The following is a 27,588-nucleotide window of genomic DNA, read 5'->3' as shown; positions in this document are numbered from 1 at the left end:
GTCAGACCACAGGAAGGAAAAAAAAAAAACAAAAACAAAAAGGCGCGCATCGATCCGGATACTTCAACACGCCAGGCCGAGGTTTTGTGCCCACTGGCACACAGCGCTGTCATTATGGCTGAATTTAGCTTACAGACCAAACAATAGGAAGATGGAGATTACCCATACATGCTCACACACTCACACACACACACACACACACACACACGGATAGAAAAAAGAAACAGTCATTACTGGCATGCTGTTTAGCCGTCTGTGTCTGTGTATTTTCCATCAGCAGTGGGCTAAACGCTCTCCGCTGATGGAAACGTCTGCAACGCACCGAAACAAACCCCTTTCCCTCTCCGCAGCATTTAAGGAAACTTCACGTTCCAATTGTTGGTTTTCTTTGCTCTTTAAATAGTAATGACATTTTTTTGGGGGGAGGTTTTCTGGTCTTCTGAGCCTCTACTGCTTTAAAATGTTGTTCCAAGTGTGAGTTTTGTCTTTTTTTTGTGTGCGGCAACCGCCTGAGGGTACGCTCGCACAACATGGCGTGCAGATCCACTGCAGGGTTGTTGTCTTTTTTTTTTATTTTTATTTTATTTCGTGGTGTGAGGAACAGGTGAGAGACGAGCCTAGCCTGCGCTCAGACATTAAGAGAATCGAGCTCGCACACCAAAAACGAGGGGCTGGAGAGTGTGGGGGAGGGAAAAAACTTCAACAAATATTTCTCTGGCATTGCTGCAGCGCCCAATGTTCACTCAAGTAAAGTACACAATCCTGCGATTGTTTCAAACCCTGCATTTACCAAAGATGCCTGTCTGGAACAAGTTAAAAATCAGAGAAACATGCAGCAGATAATTGGGAACATATCCACACAGAGCTCTGTTTATACCAGGGAATGTTTTCGTGCATTATGCCTCCGGAGGCTGTGAGAATATTTGACAGCATCTCGAGCAGATGAGAACTTTTGCTCCGCGCAGTTCATGTGTCCGGCTTCCTCACGAACGAAGAGTTTGCGTAATTTGCGGAGATTAGGCAGATTAAGTTGACGGCAAGCTCGTGTGCGTCTGCGTGTTTAGGTTTCGATTCCTGTAATCGAGGGCACATTATGTAGGTAAGTGAGTAAGTGCTACAGTGACGTGTAAGGTTTGCCTTCAGGGAACAAACAAAACCAGCTGCGTTCTGTAAGGAATGGAGGTTTTATTGATGCTTAAACAGAAAACGATGAAGAGGTGCATCATTTTTTCAGACGTTTTGTACCTACAACCAGCTATAAAGTCTTAATTTTCCCGTTCTCTGCTTCTGCTTTCTAACAAAGAGCAACAGCCATCAGGTGTTTGTAATTACTGCAATGAGGTCTTTTACATCACTATGAAAGAATTTTGGCCAGCTTTTCTTTGCAGAACTGGTTTGTTTATATTGAGTGTGGTGCAGTGTTAGTGCAAAAATTAAGAATATTGCGCACCAAGAGGCGGCTACTGATTGACAAGTTCAATAAAGGGCCATATTTGTGTATTCAGAAAGCAAATAAAGCTTTCATAGATCACAGACTAGGTTTCAAATATTCTGCTTTTAGAGTTGGAGTAAGGTAGTCCATGTTTAAAGAGTTAAGTATTTTTAAATTACTTAACTCTACTTAAGTTTTTTTAACTAGCAGAATAGGTTACAGATGCTCAAGGTAGCAAAAAACTAGATGGCCATTAACCGAATCAGACGCCAACTTCAGCTCCATTTTATGTTTAAGTTTGGTGTCACAATGGACTTCTGTAAACTGTAAAGAGAAAGTCAATGCATCCAATTCATGTTTGCTTACGTATAGTGAATGAGAAATATTTGATAAATTAAAAAAAAAATAGTACGAGCCACAGGTGATCAGGCTGGGTATTTTAGCTGTTAGCCTATCTAAGGCTAATGCTAGCTAGGCTAACGCTTGCGCTAGCCAATCCAGTGGGTGACCAGCCTATGGATGTCAGCTGTTAGCCCAACGTCATCTTCTCAATTGCCAGAGTCAAGTACGACTTGTGCAATGCCTTGTCTATAGCTCACATGTTCAAAGTGATCTAAACCATTTTTGTTATTAAATGTTGAGTCTTATTCAAAAATTCCTAGGGAAAAATATTAACCACATTCAAGTGGTTTTACTACTACGGTATAAACATTTGGTAGCTGGAAGGTTACCCAGCATAAAGACCTGCCCATCGTTTAACAGTAAACCTCATCTATGCTAGAAAAACTCTAGAACATTCAGTATTTTTTCAGTATTTGTTCTCTGAAAAAAAATGAAATGAATTAAAAAGGAACCAAAACATACCAACATTTGTCATGTGACTGTGATAAATACTGAACTATAATTTCTGATGCAACTGAAGTAATTTTGGTTCTCGTTTGTTCACTTTCAGGAAATCTTCCCTCTTGAAACCTTTTGGCCAATTTAAGGGTGCGTTCACACTGCAGCCTGAAGTGACTCAATTCCGATTTTTTTGCCGTAATGCGACCTGTATCCGATCTTTTCACGGCAGTGCGAACAGCACAGGTCGGATTCTTTTTCGAATGTGACCCATATCCGATACGTATCCGATTCAAATGTGACCTAACGTTCAGGCCGCCTTCATACGAACTGAACGTCACTGATTCTCAACAAATCTCACTATTCTGCGTCCTGATATGCGCAAGTAGGAAGAAAAACAACAACCATGACGGACTATATGAGGATTAAGTTGTTAATATGCTGCTCCGGCCGGATAACAACTTCAAACATGTAAGCTAAGCTCCACCGTTAGCCTCCATGTTTACTTTCGCAAACACTGAGCACTTCTTCTTTTTATGGCGGTTGGCAGAACACTGAGAACGCTGACGCTATTGCGTCCTCTACTGCGCATGCGGGACACTTTCAGGTCATTTGCCCGTTTACACTGCAGAACGCATACAGGTCGCATTTACTGGCAGTGTGAACGGCCCCGGCAAAATAAATCGGAATTGCCAAAAAATCAGAATTGAGTCACTTCAGGCTGCAGTGTGAACGCACCCTATGTTTGTTATGTGATTTATTCAGGGTGGACTTTTATTATTGTTTTAAATCTGACTTTAAGTGACTGACCAAGAACATTTTTTGAAAAGGTGTGAAATTTTAGAATAAAAGCATGAATGCTTTGTCAGCATTGGCATTGTTTGAAGTCATAAAAATGGGCAAAGGTGGTTCTATAAGGAATACCGAAAAGCATACTTTTCATTGAAATTTGTAGTTCTTCTGGTTTAAATACCTTCGCTAAGCACTACATTCTGTAAATAAATTCTGGCTGTGTGGAAATGATGAGCATAAATATTATTTACCATGTTGTATTTGATAACCAAACAAAAAGAGAAGATGAAGGACGACTACTGGACTCGTGCCATCTCCTATGCTCATCACCCCACGAGGGAACGTGATGAAATAACAGTCAAGATTGCCCGGGCTTTGAAGAACTACAGGTTTTTATTTGAACAAATCACGTCAGTGAAAGCAGGACGCCAATGCGAGACAGAAGAGAAGGGATTCTGCCACAATTTAAAGAAAACAGGAGGAAACGGACCAAGCTGATGAAATAAAACGGAAAATGGCTGAACAGATAAGCATCTTGTTTACCTTCAGTAGACTTGGACACAAACATCTGGAAGCCAATTTATCGAGAAAATAAAGAGAAATTACACAAAAGAAAAGATTCACATGGGAGCATTCAGAGTAGAAAAAATGTTGATTTGGTAATAAAATGGCGTGCTACGACAAACATTGGCTTTTATAATCAGAGCTTCAAGGGTCAGATGCTCTTAATGAAAAATTCCAGACACCTTGTGTTTTTGTGTGATCTTTTCCTTAAACAATTAAATCATTTTCTCTGCACCACGATGAGAACAAGTCTTTAGGTTCAGAGAGGTGTAGACTCTAGTTCCTCGGGTACAATTTCCAGCTGCCTGAAGGCATCCATTTTATATCGTTTTAAGCTTCTCACAAATATCTCGGAGTGAGGTTTTAACAGCTTCCATAAAATTAACGTAACCAAAGCAATTTTGTAGTTTATTCTTGCTCAGGATGCCTATGAACCTGTAATTAGTAATTCATGACTTCCTGTTTCTCTGGGGTGTAATTATGACGTGACTCAGAGGCCCATTTCCTTTAGCTACTTTGACAGATGCACATGCTGATCTTGAAAATAAATAAATAAATAAATCAATCAAGAAATGCACAAAAATAGCAGCTAAACCTTTAGCCGAAAGCCACTTCTACAGTCAGAGCAGCAGCTTGTTCAAAACCAAAGGGACTGTGACAAACAATGAAGACCCAGGTTAAACTTGCCTCCACATATAGTGATAAGGATGGTAGAGCAGTTAATAAATTATGCAAATATCAGTGCTTGCGAACAGAAACTAGATATTGGGCCACGCAATCTTCTACCGAATCGTTCGAAGCTATCCAACAGCAGGTGGCTGTTTGGAGCTTTAGCTACGCTATCCTACAAGAAGTTTTCTTAGCAAGTTTTCTAAATGTATCCAAGACCATTTCTTCCACAAACATGACTAAGTAGACTGAGCTTTTCTGCAAAAAACAAAAAAAAAACTACCACTGAGTGGACCAAACACAAAGCTCAGGACGGATATGTAGAAAGGCAGCTCAAACCCAGTGTTAATCTAAAGATTTTTCCTAGATTTGCTTGTACCATATTACCATATTTCCTCTCTACCCACCCCCCATCAGTGTTTTCATCCTCTTTGGAGCTCCAGCCACTGACTTGCACCCCCCAATCAGTAGCAGTGGCTTGGGCTGCTAATTGAATCGAGCAGGAGGTCTAATTCTAATGTGCAGCAGATGGTTGGGGCATTCCTTCATCAAACCAACCCAGAGCGGCCACCGTGCCGCTCGATGATCTGCCTTGTGTAACGTAAACCTTCAAGGAGGGAGGGACAGAGTGACCCTTTCCTCAGTCACCTTGAGGTTAGGCACACATTCAACTCTTTAATTTTTGACATTAGTTGTGTCCATAGGCTTGAAGCTTGTATTTGATCATCAAAAAACTGTCTAATATAGATGTGAGTTGGTGCAGGCATGAAGGAGGGAGTGTATATGTTTGAACAAAGTGTTTTGGAAAGGCAATAGGAGAAAATGATGCTGCGTTTTTTGTTACGGAGGTGGACAAAACCGCCACTGGATGGCAGTGTTGAGCCGCACTCAGCCTCAGGCCCCGCTGAAGAAATAATAAAGACACAAATCAATGGCCATAATTTGGACAGTCTCAGCCTAGGTTAGAGTTATAATTTCCCCTGGTTTCTAAAACTGCATTTGGAGAGTAAACACAGCAAACGCTAAATCACAACAGACAGAGCGGGAAAGGACGGGGGGAACCAAGGGACGAGGATAAATAGAGGAAGAAACAGAGCGAGAGAGAGAGAGAGAGAACTTAAGAAAAACAGGATAAAATCGTAACAACTAATGTAATAATAACAGCAGAGATGGGGAACGCTGCCTCTCACAATGGCCACCGTCACAAGCTATCAAGTGCATCGGGGACAGCGCATCAGAGAGGGAGAGGGTGTGTTAAACGTGTGTGTGCGCGCGCCACCAAACACGGTGCGGCGTTTGCGTGCACGAGGCTGCGCACGCTGCTCCGAGATGGCTCCCCAGAGTGCAGCCTGAGAGCTATGAGGAAGATTATGAGTGAGATAGAAAGCACACATGAATCTGGGCTTTGTTGTGAGGCGGATAATAAAAGATGGGACTCTTTGTCAGCATGGCTAAGTGTATGTTTCAGGAGTAAATGACTGACAACAGAAAACAGCCATTTGGGCCGTGACTGTGACAGTAGCTCTTTGTGTGAACATCTTAGACTCGTGAGCAAGTCTGTTTATACATTTTTCCCCCCCAGCCCACAAATGTATGAGTGTAAGTAGTTATTTAGAGCCATCACTATGAATGTTCTGTTTGTGGGGTTATTTTGGAGAGGAGAGATGAGAATATGGATTATAATAACAGGTGATTTTTCTTCTAATAACCCATTCGATCACATGTATGTCGCCTGTTTTTCTTCAAAGACAAACTAGGTCAGTTATCGTTTGCTTCCAGTGGTCTGAGCTCTAAAGCCACACTGACACACAAGCCGAAAAGTACAATGTCACGACAAAGTCGGCAAGTTAGGAACAGTGCAGGCTGGCAGCAGCAAACCCAGCCTGCAGTCAGAGCAGAGAGGAGATCAAGCCCACTCTGTTTCCACATTGCAAATGAATCCCACAAGCACAAATCTGCTGCTGCTGACCTCGCTCTGGATTACAAAGCAGAATGCAACTAGGTAATGATTTTTTTGTTTTGTTTTGAAAAAACACTGACCTTCTCTGCTGACCTTTAGAAACCATTAGGGACACTGATGATCTTTTAAAGAAAATCCAGACTGACATGAAATACCTTTATATATTTCACCCTTACACGTTCGTCTCCGGTCCAGTAGGTTGACTTTACGACAGACGGGTTCACTGTCAAAATCAAGTTGGTAGTTAACTTTGGTCCAGCAGTTTCTGCCCCAGAGTAACAACTGGCAACAAAAAAAGTGGGGAGGAGCTGTCAGTTACTGATTGCTATGGTGACCACCAACTGTCAGCCTAACAGAACTTCATACACCAGTTAATGTCTGGAGAAACAACCAAACAAAATAAATTCAAAGACTAAAGCAAATTTTGAGAAATTTCACATCTATAATATTGTTAAAATAAAACCCTGCTGCATGTAGACATCCAGTTGTTCTTACTGGCACAACATTAGCAAACTTATAAAGTTAGCGGAAGCTACTCTAGCTAGCTTTAATCTGGTGTTAGCCGAGTTGTTTATTAATCCACGTTAGCAACAAACAACCTAGCACTACATCTAGCGTCTAGAGTTAGTATTAGAAGTCATGTAATGTTAGCAACAGTCCAGTACTAACTCTTACTAACTTCATTACCTTCGGCAGCTGTCTAGTGTTAGCGGTAGAAGCAGCATTAGCAAAACTGTCAAATTCAGTTTTTACATTGAAATCATGTCTATTTTGAGCAAAACATCATATAATGTGTTGTAATCTCTTAGAATTCTGACTAAATTGGCAGAAAAACAAGGTTGACTTCGGACTTTGTATACAATATGAATATGTATGCTACAGCAAATTAAAAATTTAGGGCGATAATTCTAAAGCATGAACATTTGGTCATTTGTCATGGAAAATTTTAACCCAATCAAAAACGATTTGTTTGTTTACTGAGAATACTGGTTACATAAACAACTGTTATTTAATCTTTCATTTAGTAGATTTAATTTATATATTAGATTTGGCAAACCAGTTGCCTTTGTGTTGAAAATAGTAGCTTTATTTTAAGGTATTGTTTAATGGAAACATATTTCAATATCATTGAACAGGTGGATATTTTTCGCACTCAAAAGCTCATGACTTAACGTGTACTTTTTAAACTTATGCTAACATGTTTGCCTCTGTGACAAAATAAATGCTTTACATAATGGGACTCATAATTCGTAAATAGTTTTTCTCCAATTTCCTTAAAATGTCAAGGTAAAAAAAATTATATTTTTACCTTGACTTTACTTATGACAGAAAGCAGATCTTTCTGTCATAAGATCTACTATCTTATGACAGAAATAAGATAGATCATCGTTGAAAATCTTCCAAAATTTGTCAGTCTATGATGCAAGTTGTTGGGCTTTACTCGGTGTACATCCCAGAGATTTAAATGCAATTCTCCGCAATAAAAATCAAGTTTTAGGCATTTTAAATATTTTCCCCGTGAATGTTTTTATCGCACTAGAAGGAGTACGAGTAAAATAAGCAGTCAACGTCACAGCTGAACATTTCCACAGCGGTGCACTGAAGCTGTGACAGTCAAAATCACAGATTCAAACATAACAAACCCACGGAACCAGTCCTGTCAACTTGCAGGGTGGGACTTGTCAGCAGAGGCAGTTGGGAGCCTGGTTTATCTAACATTAGCAACATATTATTAGCTGTTTGCTGACAGCATCAAGCTGCCGAGGAAATGTTTGAGGGTTGCAGCCAGGCAAGTGGCAGGGTGCATATTTACATATTTACAGACTGAAGCATGTAAGTAAAGGGATGTAAAGTTGCAGCTAAACTCTTTTAAGGAATGGCGGTTTTTGTTTCAGGAACGAGCTTAAAATATGCATCGATAAATGTTATTCATTTTGCGGGTTTTAATGAAAATCAGTGTCGCGGTTTAAAAATTCATAGCATTTCAAGAGCAGCAGCTTGGAAATGTGTTAAAAAAACTGCATTGAATATTAGATTCTGAATAAATTTATGAAGCACATTTATAGCAGGGGAAAAGCAAGTAGACTTTCTTGGTTTTTCCAAATATGGCTACATATGCATCTTCAAAATAATTAGATTAAAATAAAACATCCATAGTTACAGATGTTAGAGATGCAGATGGATCCAATATATTGTTAAATGTGTAGTTTACACTAAAGCTAAGGCTGACGGTGCCTTTATAACGGTGGAATATTTTGACTTTGTCAGGTTATAAACCAGAAACTTTGTAATTTACTACAATACATTTATGGTTTGCAAAATTAAAATGAAGGTAAGGGGCAATTGCTAACCTACAACAATATTTCTGTCCTAAACCTAAACTGACAGGTCATGCGAGGACAGGGAAACGACTGCAAGTCCCATGGTAACTCTGGAGGAGCTGCTGAGATCCACATCTGAGGTGGAAGAATCTGTCAGCAGGACTGTTGGTGTGAACCTTCTGCTCATCTTCAACAGTGAACAGAAAACCTGCAAAAAACAACTTTGAGGTAAGGGTTGAGGTCAAACTTCCACTACGCCTTTTTTTTTTAACATGTTGTAGAAAAAAAAATGGGCACAATTTTTCTTTCATTGGGCTATCAAAGTTTGTAATGATATAAACTATGAAGAGCTTCAAGGAAAGTAAACATTTCTAACACTGTAGTTAATTACTTGCTATGTAAAAAAACAGATTTTTTAAATTTGTGGGGGAAAAGCAAGCTCGCTTTTAAAATTTATTTTACAAATTGTGAAATAATGACTTAAACAAGATTTCTACATTTTCTTCCTTTTCCAAAAAAAAAAAAAATCATAGCAAGTTAAATTTTCTCAGAACTTGCAGCTAAATTCATCCATTTTTATTTCATGATTCTAACAAGCCTGTTTGAATTTCTTTCTTTTTTTTTGCAGTGTGCATCACTGATTTATTTCTTTCCCACATGCGCTCAGATTGTGAAATATTGTCCCCGTCACCAAAGTGTGCAGTGATGTCTCTCTCCGTTTAGTAATCTTTGCTAGATTCTCTGTACGTGTGTGTCTATAGGCTTGCAGCCGATAATGTCTCAGTGTGTCTTACTCGCATTGTCCATAGTATCATCATTAATCATTTCTCCTCCTCCCAGACGTGGCCATCAGTTATTGAGAGGAGCAATAATTTGGAATTGATTTAGTCCCCACACACACAGAGGCTGACACAGAATATAAAACACTCCTTCGGCAAGACAAGAATGAAAGCCGCATAAAGGACCGTCAGCATATAACTGTATTTTTTCCTCTCTGTACATCCAGCTTTGCTCTTATGTTATTTCCTTTCGGTTTGAATGTGAGCTTATTTACTTTACTTGTATGGGGAAACAAAAATCTTTAACAACAAAAAAAAGCCAAGTTGCATTAATAGGTTTTAAATTCAGCAGAGTGTGAAAGAGTCAGTCTCGCACCTTGAGATGGTTTAAAGGAAAAACAGGAGGGAAGTCAAAGCCGAACCTCTAAACAGGAAACCGATTGACGTATGAGGGTTAAGGGAACATTTTTAAAGATCTTCATTCTCTGTCCATCAAGAAGCTGAAGAAACAGTCCCAGAGGAAGCCTCCTCTATTCATCGGAGCTGCACACCAGTTGGCATCTAGTAAAGACGACAAGGCAGGAAAGAAAAATAAATTCATTTATGTATGAAAGTTTGCATACATTTTTAAATATTGTAATTTCTAATAGCTTATTGGGTATCAATTATAAAGTTTTCTGTCCTTGCGTTCCTATATGACCTCAACCAAGAGTCCTTTAAGAAATAAGTTGTGGGGTTTTGTGGAGCCAGAACTTTTCAGGCAACAGAAATGTCTCAACATTTCACGCAAAGGCCGCTTTGCAAATGCTTGAACCGCAGATGGACCCATCGGACCTTGTGGCTCTTCTAAGAGCTAGAGATGTCGATGCAAAGTTTTTGTGCATTCAATCATTTGTGTAACAAGTTGAGGCAATGTCACACTGTGTCTGGTAAGACAAGCACTGGGAAACTGGGTTGAGCTGTTATTTGAAAACAAAGACGTGCAAGTTTAAATTTTCCTTGTCAGATTTTAGTATTTATTAGGACTGTCTGCTTTAGGGACTGTAAGCATCGGTCAGAGGGCATTTATCGTAAAATTTCAGATTTGCAAAACTCTGCCGTGTCCAAATTCTGATTTTTATGTACCTACATCCAAGGACACTGAAACGGAAACCAGAAAATCTGCATGGGATAGTAAATAGTTAATTCTGTTCACCAGTTGTCTAGAGAATCAGATGCTGCACCATGATGCCCATTTTTCAATCCGACAGCGATGGGTTCATTTTTAAAAAGTCCTTAATATCCTGACTATAGTTAACCGAGTTTCCCTCCCTCAGTATAAACATCTACACTGAAGAATGTTGTCAGCAAAAACTGGTTGCATTTAGGGATGGTTCAATGTGCCTATTCTTTACCCCACACGCAGTTCCTTCGTTCCAATTCAAATCAAGTTTATTTCATCATAAAACAACGTTGCATGTTGAAAACCAATCAACCGTTTTGTACACAAGTTTTCTAGCCACAGGATCATTTGCAAACCCAGTCCTTGGTTGCCATCCTTTCACTCATCCTTAGTTCCTTCTTTCCTCCTCTGCTCCATTCTTCCTCTTTTCCTTCCTACCTAGCACGGCTCCTCCCTTCCTCTCATAGTTACTAAGTTCCTTCCCTTTCCCCATTATTCTTCCCATTTATTCTCATATTTTCTGAGAACTTTGTGAATGAGTCTGGAAGTGTTTTCATGAGTTGTGTGTTGGAACCCTGTTAATACTAACCCAGTATAATGGCAATCAAAACCAGGAACCTTTGACCCCCACTTCACAAACTCGTTTAAAATGCTGGAGGAAAAGGAGGGAAACGGCAAACAACGCGTCTCTTGGACCAACACGCGACCTGTCCGCTTTGGCAGGTCGTCAGGACAACCCAATTCTTCACAATCTAATATCGTCTCATCTCCGACCTCAGCGTCTAATCGGACTCAGCTGACCGCATGATGCCAGTTATCAAGAGGATGCCAGTCGTAATGCCATCAAGTCATTGGTTTTGCAGCAGCCTCGTGCAAGAATTACTTTATTTTTAGTGGTTGTTACAGCGGCAAGAATTCATTTTAAATTGCAGAACATTTACTCAAAATGTTTACATTTTTGCTATTCCTTTTCTTCAGAACATACATCTAACCAACACAACTGTCAAACTCTCCAAGAAGTTTCACTTTTTGGAGATTTCACTCGACAGACTAGCACCACAGCCTGTTACACTCTACAAAACCAAAACCTGCTGCTGTTGTTTTGCTGTTGCATTTCTATTGTTTTCTCCTCCATGCTCTCTTTAATTGGTTTTACTTTCTATAGATGCTTTGCATAACTGGATGTGATGGTGGTGGTGGTGGTGGTGGGGGGGGGGACCCTTCAACTTCTAAACTGGATCCCTTAAATGGCAGCACTCGGCACCAATTACTCACAAAGCAACCAGCCAGGAAAAAAAAAAAACACATGAAAGTTATGGTTCAATTAGGGAAGGTAACAATAATCTAATCCATGAATTAGCTAAAGTCAATTAGGACAACTCGCCAATTAAGAACAACTCTGTTACTTGAGGGCAAAGCTATAATAAGCCTGCGAGGGAGCCGTGCTCAGACGGTGTCCTTGCTTGTTTGTGTCACGCTCAGCAAACGCCGAGCTCTGAACGAGCTTTTTTTGATTTGGAATTAGACTGCAAATTGAATTTTCGCAGAGAACAAGTCGCTGTTTGGTCACACGAGGACACTGGAGTTAGTTTGAGAGAGAAAAAAAAAAAAAACGAAAACAAGGGAGACAGAAGGAGACGGCGTGGCTTAGCCTGACTATTTATAGATGCTGTGTCAGTGTGAATGTACTCCATGCTGAACCTTGTTGTGGAGCAGACTTGCTGCTTTTTGGTTGCTGGGGTAAAAGACTTTAAAAAGGCTGAACAACACAAACCTGATTACCTGACTCGAAACAGATTTAGCGCAGTGCAAAATTGTTGAATTACAAAAAGTCTACCTGAAGGACTTCTGAGGAGTTTCTTGTTTGTTTTGGCACATTTAGTCCAGTTTTGTTTGATTTTGACTTCTGAATTGTTCATTCAAAGAAGGCTCCAAAATTCAAGACATGAACAAATTTTATTCCGACATAAAAGGAACTATTTTTAAATGTTTTCTTAAATGTCTGTCATAAAAATGCAACATATTCAGATTTTGTTTCTTAGTTGAGCCCAAAGGAAATACTGACAACCATAGTTTGACAAACAGAAAATACAACTTAGCACCAACAAGGTGGCATATCAAGGGAAAACATCAGATATCATCTGAAGAATGATGCAGTCGTATCATAAGAAAATACGCGCGGATTTAAGAGCGCACTGGTATGTTTTAAGATGCCGAGATGGAAACGTTAGCAGTAATAAGCAGCACTTTCCTCTGCATATCAATCTTACAAGGCTTATTTAATTTCCCAAAAAGTTCAGGTCCACAATTCATATATTTTTGAGACAATGAGAAAATATTGATCCCAAGTGGGATGCATTCCAGATGTGTGTCCAGCAGATTCATCCCAAGGTTCAACCGTATAAGGAAGCTGCACAACCCTTTAAATTTCCTGCAATTTATCCAAAATCCTTACAAACCCGTCCCCCACTCCCCCCACCCCAAAAGCACGCCAACAGAAGTTACAATACAAACTTTGAGAGAAACGGATGCAATTTAAGGAAATATTAGAGGTTTTCAGTGGAAATAAGACTTTATATTGGCCATTTGTTTGCCTTTCTGAGTAGTTTGACAAAAGCATTTACTGTGTCTACAGCTATGATTCTATCATTGGCTTACATCCTTGAAATCTGAAGAATCTCACCTTTCCAATAATATATAAGGGTGCTGTAAAAGAATTGTGTGTTTTCATGTCCCACTTGTAGGATGCATCGTTAATGTGCCCCCAATGAAAGGTGCCATGCATTCAGACTTGATTTGATAAGTTTGGACATGAGCTGCATGGTGGCACAGCTGATCACACTGTCACCATGCATCAAGAAGGTCCTTGGTTCAAATCCCAACTGTGAGTCTTTCTGCATGCTCTCCCTGTGAATGTGTGGCTTTTCACCGGGTATTCGGGCTTCGTCCCAGAAAACATATCAATGGTTAATTGAGTAGTCTAATCTGCTCCTCAGTATGAGTGTGTGTGTGTGTGGTTGTGTGTCCTGTGTGGCTCTCTGATGGACTGGTGACTTTCCAGGGCATTCCCTGCCTCTTGCCCAACGACAGCTGCAGACAGACACCAGCCACCCCGGCAACCCCACACGAACCAACAGGTGAAGGCAGTGGATAGACGGATGGATATTTGGACATTTTCTGTCCTTTCAGATCTATATCAGGACCGGCTTAGAAGTTAAAGCTCAGAGTGAGGATGTAGCAATGGTGGAAAAGAAGGAAGAAGATGCCTTCCCGGCTTTACTCTGCTTTTTTAGGCCAATTCCTCTCCAATTGTCGACTTTTCTCTGATGGGATCTGAAAGAAATAAATATTTTCTAAAAAAAAAAAAAAAAAGCAGCAAAATATCCTTCAGAGTCACAAGAACATATGATTGAGATTAATTTGATCAGACTCAGATCCTGGGGAAGGAGAATAAGGAAGGAGTGGTTTGACACTTTTGCACGGCCTCTGACGTCCCTGAGGCACGATGAAACTTGAGCTTTAAAGCCAACCCGCCTTTGACACACATGGCCCTCCTATTGTGATCATATCTTATGGTTTTTATTAACATTTCTGGTGCAAATGGTCCAGACAGAGGTTATCCTCCCTTTCAGAGAATAAACTGATTTTAAGTGACGATGTGAAGAAGCTCTGGGGCAGCTGAGACCACGAAGATTCAGAGAAACGGTCAGCATCCCCTCTTTGAACGCAACATCTCTTCTGTGACGTGAAGCTGAAGATTTCTGTTACTGAAACGTCTGAATCATAAACCTCTGACACGTCCTCAGGCCAGATTTATTCATACTCGGCAAATCCGCGCTCGCGTGACCTCGGCGAGCAGCAGGCAAGTGGAGAGAGGCGAGGGGCCCGGTTTGATGTTGACTCAGGCTGACAGGCGCAGAGGACTGCTGGGTGAGCTGGCTCTGTTGCCCCAGGACCACAGAGGGGCCCAAAGTCTCCTCCTGCACGGTCCCACCTCTCGTATGACGGAAATTAAGCTTCATCTCCATTTCCTCCAGCCTGAGATGGAGACCTTATCCGTGTGGGCCGGTGGTGTCTGCCACAGGCTACATCGGTGACTCACCGCAGACTCTTAACTCTTTCTGCTGTCAGAGCCGTAAACCTACACCTGGCAGCCATTCATCATTCCCAGCAGCACTGTCGAAGTGCAGGGCTCATATACATATGTATATTCATGCACACATGACCCATGGTTTGCAGTAGAAAGCATTTGAAAGGGTATCCACCTTTACCCCGGAGCCCCGGGGAGCATAACAAGAGTCTCACATGGCAGACCCAGGAGAAAAACACTGTATGCTGACAGATGACAAGGTCAAGCGAATAACTTAGCCTTAAAATTCAAACACTAATGCTGCTGACCTCTGGTAAGGGGGTGAAAGCAGGAATGAGGACAAAACAAGACAAAAAAAAAAAAAAAGAGGGAGAAATACTTGAGATCAAGCTTTAAGGAAGTCTAATATATTTGTACCATCAATTGATTAAAAAAAACCATGCAGGTCGCAACAATGCGCATTTCCAAAAAACTGCTAATCACCTGGAACATTAAGACGAAAAATCCACCTGAACACCTGGAACATTGGTCAGTATATTTGATGATTATTCTTGATTTCTTGACTTATTTCTGATTTTTAACACAATGAACCCCATGTACAGACGTTCATACTTGAGAGAGTCATTTGGAGGATAAACATGAACCAATAAATGACAAAACAAAAATAAAAAAACTCACAAAAAAACCCAGCAATTATTTAAATACGTATGTGGACAAAAAGTAGATGACTTAAAAAAAATGTTAAATAGTAGATTATTCTTGATTTTGATTATGGCTTTTGACAAAATGTTTATTACTTGTTTCATAAATGTTTATTATGAAACAATAAGCATTTATTATATTTATTATATTATGTCTTTTAATCATCCAAAGAGGTCCATTCAGCCTCGTTGCTGACATGTGCTACACAAACGCCACATCTGCATGTTAGAAGGCGCATTAGCTTGATTTCACTAGAATGGTGGAAAAACACCTTAACATACACAGAAAACTACAAATATTCCTCGTAAAGACAAAGTTAACCGGATGAGCAATAATGTGACGGCGTAATATCCAGAGATCTCACGCCAAACGATCTTGTCACCCCAAGGTCCAAATCGAATCATTTGCTTCAAAGTATTTGGCATCAATACATGCTAGTTTCTGGTGATGAATCATGTGTATCCAATGGACAGAGTGGATCTTATTAGCACTTGTTGATGTTTGCTCCTCTTTCCTGATGAATACATTCAGTCCTTGGCCAAACATCTGCGATTCTTTGCCCACATGTTGCAGTAATGAGTCCGTTTGGTGCAGAGATTTGCCTGTAGATTTCTATTCTGCTGTTGGTAAGTTGTCATCTGGATTTTTCTGCTGTTGCTTCAGGATTGCATTTAATTCATATTTAAATTAAATACTCAAGATGCGCACATTCATTACATAATTTGCTGTTGATTAGACCCTAATGGCACTCGGATATTTCACTGCACCATAAACCTGCAGGATGCATCAGTTTCATCGCCAAATGAAGGCAGCCATCACCCATTTATACGATAGTCTGGGTGAATACTGCGTTCAGACCGGCTGCAGGGCGTCCATCAATTCATGACAAACACCTGCTTAGCAGCACCAGTGAAACTGCTTGTTTACAGTTTGAAATTAATCGACTGGCGCTCTAATCGTTGGCATCAGGTGGCCGCTGATGTGGCGACATTGGAAATAAAATGGTGATTAAAAACAACCTGACCGTCATTTACGACGCTGCAGCGTTGCATCCTGCAAGCATCGCAACCTGCACTTACGGTTAACTATGGAGTCAACCCAAAATTATTCACACCCCAGGCAGTGTACATCCTACATAACTTTTATTCAACCAACAACTTTATCTCTGAGATGTAACGGACATTATCAAGATCAAATCTACAAGAAGTACCAATTTAATGAATATTGTTTGTGTGTTGGGTTAGTTTGGGTTGTATGCCTGAGTGCACTCTCACCGTCGCCGTCTGAATCATAATCAGATCACTCATGAAGTGTTTTTAATTTCCCAACCCTAGAAACCAGTCCATTGTTTCTTTCCCGACGTCTTCAAAAACAGATAAATGTTAAATCTATCCACCTTTAGAGCTTTGCCTCGGGATTAACCTTTAAGACAGATAACCGGTACATATCGACCACATTATCCATCAGTGACGTTCTCACCGTCTACAGTTTAGTCTGCATTTTATTCCTTCTTTTTAGAAGTGATTATAGCTGCTAATCTCGCAGCTTTTCTGGCAACCTCTGAACGAAAGCGCCGCTAAGTTACAATCAAAACAATAAAACACATCACAAGTTCTCTATGCGGATGCTGTCGAGTCATATCTGAACAAGAAGAATCTTTAAAATAGACGCTTCAGATGTCACAATGCGCAAATTGCCTGTGAAATTCTTCATTAAGGAAGCAGTTTGAAGGTTGGCGTTAAAACCTAAAGTGGTCGAGGTGTAAATTCGTTGACCCGTCAGGGTTGGGCAGCCGCTGCTCGACTGTGAACTATATGATTTGCACGTCTGACAGGACTGATAACATCCCTGAAAAAGAAAAATAGCAGCTCAGTGACAGCACCCACTTTTAATGGACTGGAAGCAGAAGTACTAAGCTAAAATATTCCGTCTGGGCATTATTTTGTCACCAACACTGAGGCTCATGGAAGAAGTTAAGTGTGAAAATGCTCTTGGATGTTGACCAACGGTGGTGTAATGAATAGAGAGCGTTTATGAATAATACATTTCCTTAACCCGGCGTAAAAAGCAGCATCGCACAAAACTAGGCCGTTTGAGGACTGTTTACATGCGAACAGAGAGATATTTGGGCATGACAGATGTATCGGTGCGCTCTGAGCTCTGTAGGAGCATCATTAGCAAACTGACTGACATAACTGACAGCTGGCACTGAGAGGAGAGGGATGGAGGGTGAAATGGAGGAGGAGGAGGTGACAGAGCAGAATCTGTGCCAGCCATCACCCTCTGGCTGTTCTCCAACATTTTAATCACATCAACAGTGCTCTCGCTCGGCACCCCCTCGGAGACCCAGGTACCTTAGCCACACTTGACATTAACCACAAGGCGAATACGCCCATGTTTAATACAGACGGGGCTCTCTGCAGATTGTCCTCAGCTACTTTTAAAACCCTCACTGAGTGGATTGACAACCCAGGGACCAAACGAAGAAAATAAATGGTCTCCCCCTCGGTTGTGCTTCCTTCTCCCTTTTTTTTTGTGTGAGTGTTGCTGCAGTGGAGCTTAGCTTGAATTTTCTGTCTTACTTCTGTATACTGAGAGCATCAAATTGTTAAGGGCAATTTCGACTAGTCATTTCCCTAATAAGACTTCCCGGCACAGATCACGGCTCCTCCGAAACAGAAGGAGTGAAGGAGGCATGAGCTGTGAGGTTCTGACGGTGAGGTAATCTGGAACAAACCAGGACAGATTACAGATTACGGGAATGAAGCAGCCATTCAAAAACTTATTACGCATTTATTTAACAAAAAAATATTCTATTTCAACTGCTGCTTAGATAACTAGATATTGTACTGAATATTATATTCAACATTATATACATAATTCATTAGCACATTATAGTAAACATGCAGGTAGAGAAAATAGTTCCACTGTAAAAGAAAAAAATAATCCTTTAGTATTATTTAGTAAGCTGACCATACTGTTGCTTTGAATGATACTGGTAACAATTAGCTAGTTCTTAACTGCCATTTCACAATTATTGCTACCTTAGAAATGAGTGACTGGTGCCAAGTTTTTACATGTTGCCAAAATCTGATGTCAATTCTGCCGCAAACTCAGAAACACTGGTGTGGTGCAACTCCATCTGTAGCCATAAAACTTAATTTTATGCTCTCTGATGTAACTTTTGAAAACAAAATCTCTACATGGTCCAACTGACCAGTTCTTTTTTTTTAATGGCATTTGGTGCTTTGGTGCCCATCTTTCAAATGCCTCCCTGGGCAACCACCCATATAAAACCCCATCACGGTTAATGTTATTTCTTTAAAGTATTCAGTATACAAACGTAGAAGTGGCATGCATTTCACACCTTGCACATTATTTGTGACTCAGTTTGGTGAAACTCAGCTCTTTGGTGATAAAATGTGCTTTAACCCTTTAAAAGCCTCAGACAGGTAGAAACAGCCAGAGAAGTCATTTTGTATGCATAATTGTGTTGTCTTTTGTTTTCAGATCATTACCATACTTGTTTTTGCCATGCATTTAAACTTTTTCATTAAGAATGTGTAAAACCAATATTTAAATCAACACAGACAGATTTTGAGGAAAGGGAGCTTTTCATAAAAAGTTGAGAAAATGAGAAATATTTGTGTCAAAAATAAGGTTTGGATTTCTAGAGTGAAATCCAATAAATGATTCGGGTCCCTCAAAAACAGACAATCGCGTTAAATATTCTTGTAGCTGCCTGAGTGAGAAAGTTCCTTCAAATCTGCAAGAGCGAAGAATGTCCAAATATCAGCATAAATCTGATTATTTTTCCCTTCATTCCCTGTTTTCAGATGGTTACTGTGACACCAGGCTGTGCAGTGACTCATTTAAAACTGCTAAACTGCTATGATTCACAAGATTAAGAGCTCCAGCTGCATGCCATGTGCAGTTTGTGTTCGAATCCAAAAGCCGAGCCCATCTGGGTTAGCAGCAGTGAAATATGGCACAGAGACAGCAAAGAGGTCACCCCCAGCATCCTTGGGTATCATTTGCTCAAAAATAAAAAACACAGAAGCCCAAATTTCTACGCTAATGACAAATTAGTTTTCATGCTCCAGTTTGCTAAATTATAATTTCTTGCCAATATGGTGTTACTGCACAAGATTAAAGACGTTTAGCTCATGCACAAGCTGCAGCCAAGTGTGATGGTATAAAAACATTTGGAGTCGAGTCAGAATCAGCAGATCAACGAGGAAGATTTGAAAAACCAACAATCTGAAAGAAAAACAACCCACTTTACACTGCGCCTTTTAAAAACAGCTGCCAGTAAAATTACTTTGTTCATTAAACTGATTTTTTTCTCAGTGGAATATGCAACCAAAACTAACCATCCGGTCTATCCAACAGTCCAAATAATAATTAGGAGAAATGTTCTCATCTTTTTTTTTTTTAAGAAGTTCAGGCTTAGAGTCATAATGTTTGAAAGAAAGAAGGGAAGGGAGAAAATTTAGCTCCAGGTTATCAATTTGATGCTAATTTGCTGTTCAGGCATGTCAGTGAAACACGGAGAGCTAAAGTGGAAATAAAGCTGCACTGATGGAGTTCTTGAAAAGAGTTTGACCCGTTTTATGAAACCATGACACAGGTGACGGGAAAACCAATGCAGCTGTACAAAAATAAAAATCTGGAGATATAAATTAGCTCTTAAAGGAATATGTTCTTTACGATATATCAAATATTTCAAAATCTCAATCAGATGATGGTGGAATAACATTGCAATGCGAGATGAAGCTTCATTGTAAAAATAGTCATGTGATTGTGTCAAATGGGTTAAAGCTCACAGAGCCAGACTTTTTATAATCCTCAAATGTGACTGGTGTGAATTCACACAAAGTACAGGTTTATACATCTCTATTTTCTCACAAAAACCAATTTAAGTCTTTTCAGAAAATGAATCTGTACCATAACACTATTAGTCATCAGCACTACGTGATCTGTGTTATGACCGAGTCCAACTTCACTCTGGTATGCATATTTATGACATATTGTCCCTACAGGAGTTTCTGCAGGTCAGGTTCAATTTGTTGCTCAAACATGGGGCGAGTTGGTTAAGATAATTTCAACTTGGGAAAGTCCAGGACATCCTAACATTTTTATGACGGCTGAAGGTACAGCATGGGTGAACTCCACTTCATGGGAAATGAACATCATATGGAAATATTGAACCAACATCTGAAGAGATGAGCTGGGATCATAAAGCTGTTATATGGTTGTAATGGTTCTGGATTCAATTCCTGATATTGAGATCATTACTCCATGCATTCCCCCCCTCCTGTAATTACATAAAATATTGGAAAAATGTATATTTAAAATGCTCGGATACAAACAACTCTTCCAAAAACCCAAAGCATACCGAGAATAAAGAGAAGGCGATACGGTGAAAACCAACTACTAACAAAGTTAAGTTGACCATTTAAATGAGAAACTTTTACCGGTGGACAGCAGAAACTAACTTCATGCCCGTAAAGAAACTGGAAGTTTGATGCTTTCTGTTTTCCTTTTCTCTATTAGCAGATTGAGTAAAAACTGTCGAAGGCTTTCGCCTGCAGCTAGGATCTGCTTCTCTTAAATCCCTTACTGAGCTCTGGAAGCTGGCCTGTGCTGACCTGAGTGGGGTCCTAATGACAAACCAATAACCTGCGGCAGCCATTAGAGATGTTAATGTAATTTATATAGGACTAGCCACTCTATCTTAATTGAAGGAGCAGTATGTGGGGAATAGAAAGAGACGAAGGGGGTCAGGTAGCAAGAGATGGATGTTTGCAAAATGGAAAGAAAAGGCAGTGAGTGAGGGACAGAGCTAATGAATAGAGAGAATGAGGAGGTGAGCAGCTGATGAGACTGTATTTCTATTAAATTGCCTGAAAATTCTCCCATCTTCTGTTTACATCTGTGTGTGTGTGTGTGTGTGTGTGTGTGTGTGTGTGTGTGTGTGTGGGTGGCTGCCTCTCACATAGGCACCGTAATGTGGCTGACCTAAATGACTGGCATAATATTGGGAGAGCACGGGTGGGGGACCTCCGCTGAATACTGATGAAGCTCGACACAAAGCGTCTTCCTGGCCTCATTAACCTGCAGAGTGCCGCTTTTGTTTTCTCCTGCAGCCATCCAAACACTGCCTACGACCTCTCTGAAGGTTTTCACCGACGTCACGAGAAAGACGGAGCGACGGAGAACAGTCTTCCGCGCTTCCACAGAGAACTGTACATACGTTTCCTGGGGTGTAAAAGTCATTAATTTGAGACCTTTTGTAATTGTTGTTCTGCATAAACAGGGTTTGTTCATAAAAACTCAAAAATATACACACACTTACTGGTCCCTTGTTGCAGCTTCTCCATGCATTCAGGTGTGATGAAGACGACTTGATGAAGTCCAGAAAGGAGAAGGAGGACGATTCCAATCCCTTAGAACATGGCATGGTCGTTAGTGCCAGACGGATTAGTATTTCAGAAACTACTGATCTACTCAGATTTCAGCACACAGCCATCTTGAGTTGCAGAGAGTGGTCAGTCCATCCAACCATTTTCATCCACTTGAGGCAGCAGCCTAAACAGAAAGGCCCAGACTTCTCTCTCCATTGAGTTTCTGCCATAGATAATGGTAAGAACATCCTGGTAAGTCAGGAGCTTTGCTCTCTCTTCACAACAACAGACTAGGACAGTGCCTGTCCAGAGCCAACCTACCTATCGATCTCCATTTTCCCCTTCATTCTCGAATAATACCTTGATACTTAGACTCCTCTGCTTGGGGCAGGACCTCATCCCCAACCTGGAGAAGACATCCTACTCTTTTCTTGCTCAAGACCATGGTCTTGGACTTGGGGGGAACAGAGATCTTCATCCCAGTTGCAAACTGTACCAGTGAAAGCTGAAGATCATGTTGGGATGAAGCCAACAGAACCACATCATCTGCAAAAAGCAGAGACCCGACAATAGATCCCCTCACCACCTTATGACTCAGTGCCAAAGGGCAACCTTGGCAGAGTCCAATTACACAATGGAAACAGGACGACTCCCTGCGACTCATACAGGAACCCAAGGGCCCCTATCAAGGGGTCAGGTACCCCATACTCCCAAACTGAAAACGTCACGGAAATATTCACACACTACCAGACCACAAGGAGCCCTTTATTAATCAACTGATACTGGGGTCTGGGCATATCTGAGTCATTGGCAGCAGCATCATCCCACTCAGGATAGACGATTCAAAATCCCTTAAAACCCCTGAAACTATCAGGCGATTCCTGCTCCTGAAGAGTTGATGTGAACGTCTCGCCAGCACTGAGTCATTTAGCTCACATCTTCTTGTTGCTAAATTTTGCCTCAAAGGTCTAGGCAAAGAAGTGAGAAAAGTAAGTTTTTAAATGTGTTGAAAAGTGCCAGACTGAGAAAGAGGAAGAGTCAGTTCCCTTGACGAAGCAGGAAATAAATCATACCACACAAAAACAAGACAAAAGCGTCTCCTTTCGCACTTGCAACAACTACAGAACGGAGACAAGTCGGTGTTGGCGGATGAGAAGAAGGTAAAGCAAGAAAAAGTAGGACGAGAGGTGTGTGCTCTTTCACACGCCAAAGCACAGCTCGCTTTGTGTTTCTGTTAGTCGCGGCGTCTGGTGTGTGTTGGCACAGGAGATTTCAATTTCATCTTTAATGGAAACAGCAAATAGGGGAACAAATAAAATGTGAAAGAGAGGAGCAAATCCTCCCAGCAGAGGCCCAGTCAGAATGGATGATGAGGCTGACATGAAGTAAACATTCAGCTGCTCACAAAGCGAGCTGGGGGTGAGAATATGAGAGGCAGGGAGAGAGATGGAGGACACGGAGGGGGAAACTGAGGTGAAGAGGAATACAAAGGTGAGGGAAATGGGATGAAAATGGAGCAGATTTAAAGAAAAGACAGGGAAATGAAAGAGGAGCATGCGTTTTCAGCCATTTTTACTGCAGAAAATCAGCAGCCATGTAGTCAGAACTCATCAGGAGAGGAAACAGATTAGATACGGGCTATTTGTTCTCATGAGGCCTCCTATAGATCTCTGATGGCTCAGTACCAAGTTCAAGAGTGGGAGCAGGAGTGAGACGCTGCACATGATGAAAGCATTTTTATCTACTCAACTGTATTCTGTTTCCAGAGGAGGAAGGCAGCAGCAAAGCGGATTTTTGAATTTAAAATGCTGCTTGTTTTGTCGAGGTGTGGTTGGGTTTAAACGCGATTAATTACAGACCCTGCAATTAAGTCCTTTAAAAGTTTTAATCAAGTCACACCTCTTGCTTAGTTTGTTCTAAAGTGGTAATTTAAAACTTGCAAGTTTTGAACCTGTGCAGTGGTGAAGGATGGCGTGATTGGATTGATGTTGGCGTGAACAGAAAATTTTGACTTTAATGGACAAAATTCTGAGCACAAGCATTTCATATTGCTTTTCTGTCAGTGTTTAGCAAACTAAACATTTTACTTTGCAAAAATCACACCTGCTGCTTTTGTTGCTGCATAAAAAACACTTTGGTTAAATTTGATATTTTATCCTCAAGAACATGTCAGTCATCAGGGACAGAGGGTGAGGGGGTTTCGGGTCAAAAAAAAGAAGCCAATTCCTTCCTCGTTACTTGTCAATTTCCCCTTTTTGAAAACACTAAAAACCGAGGAGTGGCGATAGAAGATGAGGGAAATCGGGAGTGGAGGGCTGGAGGTGGGAAGCAATGCCACAACCTGCTGTTCAGCCATGCTGGGCCGGGACCACCCACCGGGCCAGTTGAGGCCGAGGCCCTGCATCATGTCAGACATGCAGACAGACATCCAGCTGAGTCATCTGGTCGCATGGGGAGGGGGGTGACGGCACAGATGGACCGGCACCGAGCATGCAAATGCACACAAACACATCGGCAGCAAACTCACACCGTAAATCTGGTGTTCAGAGGAGATTCATGCATTTCTGTGATCGCAGATGAAGCGACGCACACCTTTACCTAGCTGATGTCTGGCTACACAGGCTGCTTAAACTACACAAAGCATTTGAAAATGAAATCACAGCCTGTGGAGGAAAATCCAAGACGCATGAAATCTGGAAGTGAAAATTTATGTTTTTCCACCAAATCGTGAAGTTTGAACTCTTCATTGTGTTGGAGACAGAAACTGTTTCTTTTCCTAAACATGCATATTTGCACTACCGCAAAATAACATTTTTCTCTCTAAACAACAAGCACATACATTCACCTGCGTCCTTTCATATGGTTACCTGGTCAAATGCACGCGAGTCAAACGGCTGAATCACCTTAGTATGCAGCCCAGTTCTCCAGAGTCCTGTAAGTGAGTTGATTATGTGACTCAGAGGTGCAGAAGCAGAGATATGTAAAAGTTGTAAGACACCAGCCTTTAAAGGTGACGCATGCGCTCTAAAGTTTCTAAATTTATACTTTACGTCTGTACACTGCGAGTGCATAAAACCGAAGTCAGGATTTTGTGACTAACCATTCATTTGTAAATGCTACAAATAAAAGCTTGGGATAATTTCCCTTTTTAAATTTGAGAAAAAAAAATCAATATGAAAATGAAAAACTGATCCAATTTGCAGTAACCTTATTTTCTATCATATTTGAACATTTGTCAACTGTATAATTTCTATCCTCAAGCAACAGTAACAATTGTAACTGAAATATAAAACATCACTCACAATACTGACGAGTAAAATGCCAAGCTGCAGCCACTTGTTGACCTGCAACCTCCCACATGGATCTACCATAACTATAACAAACCATCGCACCAGAAGCTTTGTGCATGCAAAAAAAAAAAAGACAGTCAATGTAATCTGTAATCATCAGGCCACAGCTTCCTTAAGGAGACCCTGAAGAGCTCAACATTATAACATCCTGACAGGTTCATCTTCAGATCCTCCAGTGAGCGAGTTTAAAATTAAGGGCAGGTGTTCACAGATGTGCGATAGTAAATATCACCGTGTTTCATCAGGACAAATAGTATCTGAATGTAGAAAACATTTCAAGAAATACAGAGTCCCAACTTATGCCAACATACCTTTAAAATCCAGGCTGCAGAGATCAAGTCCTGGTTCTGATTCTTCTGCTCTCCAGCTGTCGCAGTTTGCTCTGTCCTGCCCCACAATCTCGGTAATGCAGCTGCTTCACAACATGTTTTGCATCAGCTACACTTCGTCTGTAAGTTTTTGGGTCCATTTCAGTGCGAGTCAGTCCAGGACTTGATTCTCACAGATGATGAGAATGCGAGGCTCATTCTTTGGCCAAAATTCCCTGAAAAGCCTCCAAAAGCTTCAGGCCTTCACCACGCTGTGCCAGGGTCTGGAGAGGAGCTCATGTCCTGTTTTCCTGTCTGGACCGGGCAGTTGAGCTCTCTGAGACGCGGCACAGCTCGGAGACGATCAGATCACCCATTCTGGTGGGGCTTGATCCCGATGATACAAGGGATTCAGCTCGGTCCATGCTGGAAGTAAACTGCCTTCATGTTTTAATACGAGTTGTTTTTTGTTTTGTCCTATAGCATGCCGTTTCTAAAGCTACGGTCAAAAATTAACAGCAATAATTTGGATTGGTTAGCCTTCTCATAAAAGCAAAACAAAAATGTGGGTTAAGTTTTTAGTTATACCGTCATTCATTTATAAATGTCACGATTTAAACTAAATGTTTAATTAGCAAGCTAAATATTTAGTAACCGATAAAATGTTTAGATCTAAACTAAATACTTAGTGAGCAAGCTAAATATGCAGTTTGAAGCTAAATATTAAAGCAGAGAATGGAAAGAAGCAAAAATATTTAGCTTCCTACCTACATATAGCTGCTAAATACATAGTAAGCAAGCTACATTTTTAGCTTGATGCTGTTTAGTTTGAAGCTAAATATTTAGCTAGCAAGATAAGCATTTACTATGTTGAATAAATATTTAGCCTTTAGTTAAATATTTCATTTTGCTTGCTAACTAAATAGTTTGAAACCGAGTTCATAAATGAATAATGGTGAAAATATGACTGAAAAATTAGCTCCGACAGACTAACTAACCGAAATTACAGCTAAGTTTTGACGGTAACTTTACAAAGAACACCACACAATTTCCAATTAATAATAAGAGGCAAAATGGTATCAAAGTAGTCATTTTTCACTCCAGCTGTTATGATATTTTGGTGACAGAGGTATTGAAAGCTATTTTTTCCCCCTGTCAACAGCTTCAGAAACTGATCTATTAAGTAACATTAGAGATTCAGATCTATAAAACATCAACTTGAAAGGATTTGGGAGGTTTGTTTGCAGTTGGATCAATGGAGCTGGGTGACCTTTACGTGTAAAGCTAATAGAAACATCAAAGTGGACACAAACATGTAACAGTTAAATACCTGCACTGCTCAGATGCTTCTCTCCTCTCTGTCAGTGGCAAACAGCGTGAAGAAAATGAAACTAAATAAATGGAGGCAGAGGAACATCAATTCAACAAAGTCCAACTACAGAGAAACCCATAATTAAGGCACAACAGGTGGGGCGATTGGCCGCAAACACCTGGGGTGATAAACAGGAAGCCAACCTCACTGAAGGCACAAGAGGAAACTCTTCAAAATAAAAACACACAGGAGGTGTTTGTAGATTTTTTTACAAGAGATTTATTTTAGTCATGCAAACCATTGTCAAGTGAGACAGGAAGTCTAACAATTTGGTAGAAATGAGCATAAAAGATGCTTGAACTAATATAAAAACTGCACATTTTGAAACTCAAATGTTGATCTAACTGCTTTTAAATCGAGACAGAAAAACAACCGTTATTCCTAATGTTGCAAAAATAATACAAGATATTGATTTCATCATTCTGATCATATTTTTTTTTTCATATTCAGCAAAAATATAGAATAAACTTTATATATATATCTTTGGCTTATGCTGCTTTATAAAGCATCTAACATCTCATTAAAGGAACTTCAGCTGCTGCGTCAGAAACCTTGATATCGATAACTAGCACCATACCTTGTTGCAAGCAGCCCAGCAAAGGGATTTCAGGAAACTTTCCATGTTGAAGTTAACCTGGGAATTGGATAAATATTCCAAGCTGGAATCTTTTAAGAATCCCTGGGAATAAACTTAACAAACTATCATGTCAAAAATAAACATTTGTATCAAAGATAAGATATATTTACAAAATATCAAACCCTACATTCCCTTCAGCCATGGGCGTAGGTTTGGGTAGGGACGGTAGGGACATGTCCCGACCAATATTCACGGGATATGAA

General features: G+C 40.5%; 1 long non-coding RNA gene across 1 annotated transcript in view; it reads right to left on the bottom strand.

The window, feature by feature from the left end:
• LOC103146599 (uncharacterized) overlaps nt 1–26,881 on the bottom strand; it is an 85,386-nt gene extending 58,505 nt beyond the window's left edge. Inside the window, exons 1-4 of the long non-coding RNA XR_477153.2 lie at nt 26,707–26,881; nt 25,380–25,813; nt 21,670–21,759; nt 21,333–21,572 (exon numbers count right to left, since the gene is read on the bottom strand). This is a non-coding gene — a long non-coding RNA (uncharacterized LOC103146599). The remainder of the gene's footprint in view (nt 1–21,332; nt 21,573–21,669; nt 21,760–25,379; nt 25,814–26,706) is intronic.
• Between the last annotated feature and the right edge of the window lie 707 nt (nt 26,882–27,588).

This window comes from Poecilia formosa, unplaced genomic scaffold (assembly GCF_000485575.1).
Source record: "Poecilia formosa unplaced genomic scaffold, Poecilia_formosa-5.1.2 Scaffold163, whole genome shotgun sequence".
Taxonomy (NCBI): Eukaryota; Metazoa; Chordata; class Actinopteri; order Cyprinodontiformes; family Poeciliidae; genus Poecilia; species Poecilia formosa.
This window is presented reverse-complemented; position numbering and strand designations above follow the sequence as displayed.